Source organism: Grammomys surdaster, unplaced genomic scaffold (genome assembly GCF_004785775.1).
Source record: "Grammomys surdaster isolate TR1022 unplaced genomic scaffold, NIH_TR_1.0 97, whole genome shotgun sequence".
Taxonomy (NCBI): Eukaryota; Metazoa; Chordata; class Mammalia; order Rodentia; family Muridae; genus Grammomys; species Grammomys surdaster.
Genome location: NW_021604576.1, coordinates 15,917,325 through 15,924,300, shown reverse-complemented (window position 1 = coordinate 15,924,300; position 6,976 = coordinate 15,917,325).

The following is a 6,976-nucleotide window of genomic DNA, read 5'->3' as shown; positions in this document are numbered from 1 at the left end:
TTTTATTTTATTTTATTTTATTTTATTTTATTTTATTTTATTTTATTGCTATAATTCTTTAGTACAATTCCAAATTCAGGGGAGTGATATGTCTAGCAATTCTTTTACTATTCAAGATTGTTTTCGAAATCTTGAGTTTATTTTGTCTTTCAACATGAAACTGAAATTTTTCCTTTCAAGATCTGTGAAGAATGGTTTTGGAATTTTGATAGAGATTACATTCAATCTCTAGGTTGATTTTTGACACTGCTGCAACTATGTCTGAAATCTCTAGGAGCAATGAGCAGTGACAACTAGACCAGGAGTTGATGGAAGCATATGTCATAATAGATCTTTGATGGTGTGTATAGGGAGTGCACCAGGACTCTAGGTCAGGTGAACAGAGAAATCTGCCTGAACATACGGATTTTTATGATATTGCCTGGGGAAAAAAGTTATTGTGCTAGAATAGAAAAGCAATGGCAGCCAAGGAACAAGTGCAATGTTGCTTTCACATAGAACAGAATTTGTTTTCAGCCTCCATACTGTTTCAATGCCACTTCCCTTCTGCACATATACGAACTTACAGATATATGCATAATTAAAAATAAAACAAAATCCTTATAAAATGATGCTTTGCATTTCTAGCTTCTTCCTGCTCATTTTAGCAGAAGGAGGTAGGAATCATGTCCTAAAAGAAACACAGGGTAAAAATGAAGAACTGCTCTGCATCTTTCCTGCCCTTCCAAGCACACGGGCCTGGGAAGAGGTGGGATGCCAAACAAACTGAGCACAGTGATTGAAGACTTATTCTCAGTTGAACTGGTATACTCAAAATGACATGAACCTTAAGAAAACATATTTTGCAAGTTTCTATTGTTCAACGTATTACTTATTTGCAGAACTTTGACATCATGATTTCCAAGATAGTGTGTTATAAGATTCTTTTTTTTTTTTTTTTTTTTTTTATTTATGAGGGGTAAAAAAATTTTTTTTTAAAAAATTTTTTTTTTTTTTTTTTTTTTTTTACTTCTGAGGAGGAAACAAAGATTTTTTTAAAAAAATTATTTATATTTTTTACTTATTCACTTTACATCCTGTTCACTGTCCCCCTCCAAAACACCTCTCCCTCAATCTTTTCTCAATTCCCAATCATTCATCCCCTTCTCCTCTGAGGGGAGGGGGGCACTCCCTGCGTATCTCCCTACTCTGGAACTTCAAGTCTCTATAAGGCTAGATACTTTTTCTCCCACTGAGTCTAGACAAGGAAGGCAGCCCAGCTAGAAGAATATATCCCACATACTGGGCTTTTAGGATAGTCCCTGCTCTAGCTGTTCAGTATACACATGGAAACCAAGCTCCACATCTGCTACATACGTGCAGGGTTCTGAAGTCCAGCCTGTGTATATTCTTTGATTGATGGTTCAAATTTCTGAGAACCCCAAGGGTCCAGGTTAAGTGATTCTGTCAGTCTTCCTTTGGAATTCCTATCTGATTAGTGTCTGCAATCCTGTCCTATTCTTCCATAAGAGTCCCCAAGTTCCATCTATTATTTGGCTGTGGCTGTATGCATCTGTCTGAGTCAGGTGGTGGATGGAGCCTCTCAGAGGTCAGCCATGCTAGATTTCTGACTGCAACGAAGTATCAATAATAGTGTCAGGGATTGGTGCTTGTCCATATGGGTCTCAAGTTGGGCTGGTTATTGATAGGCCATTTCTTCAGTCTGCTCCATCCCCAATCCCTGAATTTCTTATGGACAGAATACTTTTTGGTTCAAAAATTATGTGAATAAATTAGTGTCCTTATCATTCCACCATGGTTTCTGCCTGGCCACAAAAGTCAGCCTCCCCAAGGTTCATATCCCCAATGCTGTGGGTCACAGTTAAAGACACCTTATTGATTCTTCGGTGTCTCCCCTATCCCAGGTCTCCATATCTTCCTGGATATGCCCTCTAACTCTGTACCCTCTGTCAGTGTCAGATTTCCATTCATTCTCTTGTCTATCAGTATATCACCCCATCCTTTGCCAAACCTCACCCTAAACTCCCCTATACTTCAGGCAATCCCCTTCTCCCCCTCTCTCTGCCTACAATGACCATTCTATTAAAAATTCCAAGTGAGATTCAAGCATCCTTGCTTGTGTCCTTTCTGTCCAGCCTTCTTTGGTATATGGAGTGTCATGAAATGCCTATAATTTATGGCTAAGATAAAAATTAATACATACTGTGCATGTCGTTTTGAAACTGGGTTACCTCACTCAGGATGATATTCTCAAGATCCATCCATTCGCCTGTAAAATTCGTGATGAATTTGTTTTTCATAGCTGAATAGAATTCCATCGTATAGCTGTACCTCATTTTTATCATCTGTTCTTCAATTGAAGGACATCTAGGTTGCTTCCAGTTTCCAGCTATTATTAATAAAGCTGCTATGAACATAGTTAAGAAAATGTCTTTGTGAGATGGTGAAACATATTTTGGGTATGTACCTAGGAGTGGTATTGCTGGATCTTGAGGTAGAAATAGTCCCAGTTTTCCAAGACTATTTATTGCTAGAGTGTTTGTACAAGTTTGCACTCCCCCAGCAATGCAGAAGTGTTCCCATTGCTCCATATCTTTGCCAGAATGTTCTATCTCTTGATGTTTTAATCTTAACCATTCTGACCCATGTAACATGGAATCTCAGAGCTGTTCTGACTTGAATTTCCCTGATGACTAAGGACTTTAGATATTTATTTAAATTCTTCAAAGTCATTCGAGGTTCCTCTGTTTAAAATTCTCAGTTTAGTTCTGTACCACTTATTTTTTTAATTGTTCAGGATTGTTTGGCTATCCTGGACCTATTAGGTTTCTAAATGAACTTAAGAATTGCTCTTTCAAGGTATATAAACATTTGGAAACAATTTGGAAACAGAGGGTTTTGTTTTTAACAAAATCTTGGAAATTTAGAGTCTTGGAACAGAGTTAAGAATTCTCTGCTAAATAGAATACAAAAAGAACAAACTTTGCGACTGCATACTGGTAAGCATACACATTTCCAACAAAGTAACATTTGCCTTTATTGTACAGGAGTAGATATTATACTGTTTTATGGCTCTCAGTTTTCTACCTGTTGTTCACTGTATCAAAAACACCTCCAAACCTGAAAAAAAGTCACTTTTCAGGATAGGATTGAATCACTATTTGTCCTATATCCTTTGGATGACTACTGTGGGATCTTCTCAGTACCAGACCCTTGGTAAACAAGACTGTACTCTTCACTGTTTTCATAGATATTTAAATTCCTTTTTATATTCTGTTTTTATAATTTATTATTCAAATGCTTTTTTATAAACTGATGTGAGACACAGTGTAGTGTATCTGTCACTACATAATATAATTAACTCAGAAAGGATTCAGTTTAGGTAATAGAATAAGTCTGAGGCAAGATCTGAAATATTTGGACTAAAATGTGGATCATTGCTGGTCATGCTCCTCATGATACTCAGTTGTGCTGTAGCAGGGGGAAATTTAAGAAACTGAACATGTGTCTTCCCACTAGGTGAGCTGTCTGTAAATATTTTCTGCCTTTGAATATTTTCTGGAACAAAAAGCAGTCCCCCAAAATTTAAAGCTCATTGTGAAGTCTTGCATTAAAATTCCTTCAGAGAGATCAACTAATAAAATACCATACAATGAAAAATATACACAGAAAGATTCAAACTCTTAACTTCTTGTATTAAAGCAACAACAAATTTTGTACATAATGTAAGGCCATTCCTTGAAGCAAAACTTTCTAGTGATATCATTTCATGGGCTCTCAAAAATTACAAGCATACTCACTGAATTCAAACCTCTTACCACACCAGAATATAAAGAAACAGTATAAAAACACTCTACTAAATCCATAATAATTCTATATAGATTTTCTGGAATGGCACCTGGAATAGAAATTTGACTTCTGTAAAGTTATCTATCTGGTTCCAAATCAGGTGTTTTATTTTTAAAATTTAAATATTTATTATTATTGTAAAGGAACTTTTATTTGCCTGATGTAATTGTCATTTACAACGCTTACAGCTGAATAATTTTACCCTTTCTAGTTCTTTTTGAATTTGGGCTGACTGATTCAACTCAGATCGTATGACTTATATTCCTCTACAAGCTGACTGACTCAAACTGCTTTCTCTCAGCTTTAAACTTAATTGCTCTGCTAACTCTCAAACTAATTCTAGCAATCTGCTCTGATCTTCTGGTTCTTTCTCATTTTCAGGTTCATTCTGCCTTTACCTGTGTCTTTCATGTTCCCTCTGTACCATGTTTGTAAAACTATTCCAGTAAAAAAAACTCCCCTTTCTTTCTCTGCCTTAAATTAAATTCACATTTTTCTTGTATGTTCTCATGAGAGTTGGGCACATACCACCTCTAATTCATTCTTTCAAATATTTCTCTGATTCATCACTTTAATTAGAAGTCTGCCCCTCAATTATAAGTCACTTTCAAACACGGCTGCTTCTTTCTACAAACTACCTTTACCTACAGTGTTTAGCATTAAAGATGTGTACTAAGGGCATATCTGTATTCCAGCCAGAGCCACCATGTTGTATTAAAATTTCTCTACATACTATTTAAAGATAACAAAGGAAAATAGAATATATTCTTAAGATTTATAAGATGTCTATATTCAGTCCTCAGTGTATCTACTTAGCTAAAGAAGAAAAGGAAACAGTGATAGGAAGGGAAGAAAGGAAAGGAGAGCTAAAAGTCATTTTACAATGCCTCGCAGAAGTCTCTCTGAAATCCTGTATTGGTCTCACTGTTCCCAAGGAATACACTTCTGAAGAAGTTCACTTAGAACACAGAGAAGATAAAGCTTCCTGAAATACTCACTATGCATATTCTTTAATGCATCATTTCTTTCCTTGTTATTTTAGAATTAGAGATTGGTAAAATATTGAATACTTTTGCATTAAAAACTTTAGTATACATTTGCAATTTTCTTCTTCCTCAGATTACATGGAGTTTAGTTATTAAATAAAATCAGACTAAAGGAAGCTTTCTGGTCAAAACATTTTACATAATATTTTATCTCATCAAATAATCTGACTCCATTTAATTGATACTACAAGATTTGATATCTACATGTGAACTCATACATGTAGATTATCATTACATTAATGCATGCCTATAAAGGAGTTTTATAAGTTGTTTACAACTTTGCTTAAATAAAATGGTGAATATTTAAATATCATGAAGCAAATCATTCTGTATGTATATGGTCCTGCCCTTAGCTATTGTGTTCCATAAAGTTATTCAAGATGATGGAACTGTGAGTTTGATATCCTTTGTTACTTATCAAATCTACCCCACCCAGATTACTGATTTACAACCTTAAAAATGTGACAAAATTCATAGATAGCTGCTTTTGAATTTTCCTATAATTAGCAAATCATTTTTCTTTTCTGAAAATTATGCAGAGAAATATGCTGAAGATTAAAGGCAGATAGATATATTTTTCTGAATGAGATCAAAGAACAAAAAAAATCTATCAGTCATTTGTTTAAACAAGGCTCTAAAGACACTGAAATTATTGGAAAGAAAAAAAAAACAGAACAAGAAAAAAACCCAAAACAAAGAAACCTGGTTTTTAATACCAGAGATAGGTCAGACCTGGAAATTACCTGCTGTCTGAATAAACCTCATTTTGTTCTCCTTGACTCTTATGATCATTTGAAAATTATAAATACATCATTTGTGGAATTATGTCAACATGCACAAACTATCACTTTGGTCTGCTTTGCCACCTAATATGATTTACATAACTAATATTTGAATATCTTTTTAGTGAAGGAGAATTTTCTATTTTCATCAAATATAACTAACAAATTATTTTGATGTATTTAGTATGTAATAAATACTTTAGTACATAATAAATGTCAGACGAGATTGGTCACATGCAGGCTGGTATGGGCACTGTGCCTTTAAAAAAAAACAAATATATAAATAGCTCAAAGGTCATTTTGAGAGTCGGAATATGGAATAAAGTCATACTAATTTTGCTTCAGGGTGATAAAGAATGAAATCTAACTATAATCAAGACATTCCATTTCTGAGGGCATACTTTGTCTGGAAAACTTACACAATAAATGAAATAAAAACTATTATTTTTAAAGTAATATTTTAATCATCAATTATTCATTAAGACTTATTGTAAAAAGGGCTTGAGGACCATATGTAAAGATAATACTTTTCATTAATTTTGATATTTAGATATATTAAAATTTTTCTCTAAGTTATTTCAGTGGAGATTCTACTTTAACATTTTACTTGGCTTTTCTCTGCTCTTCCTAAATGTTCCAGCTCTGCTGCTTTCATCTACCCTGCAGCTTCGTCCTTGGAGAGGTTAATACTTGGAGCCACAATTATCAGTTTACTTCTAATACTTTATGCCTTACAAGGTAATTTACCTTGAGAATTAAATCTGGCTTCTTAGAAACACATGTTCTACTGAGAGAGAGCAAGAGAACAGAGGAAGAAAGTTAAATTAGAGATGAATACAGTTTTTACCAGTCCGCAAAGATAGGCAGACCCCCCTGAAAATATCTATCTCCTGGTTCATCTGAGACTGCCCTGGCCATTGACCATGGGGAGGAGGATTGAGGAGAATTGGAGCAGGGGACAGACTGTTACAGGCAGGGATTCCAAATGTAAAAGAAATTCAGGTTTTCTGCTGATTAAAGAGACTGGTTTTTATTTTTACCTTTTAAAACATGTACTTGGGTATCTTTAAAATGAAAAAGACAACAAAAAACAAAAACAAAACTTAAATAGTGCTCAACTCCTATTTCTCACTTATAATCATATTGTGTTTTGATTAATGGCTATAATTTTGCTGTCAGTTTCTGAGAACCAAATTTTGATTATATCAGAAAATAATACATCTTCATTTGTAAGGCATTTCCCGTAGAAAGAAATTAAGTTTCCCTTGATCTGTATCTAGGCATATTTTCGTCTCTGTG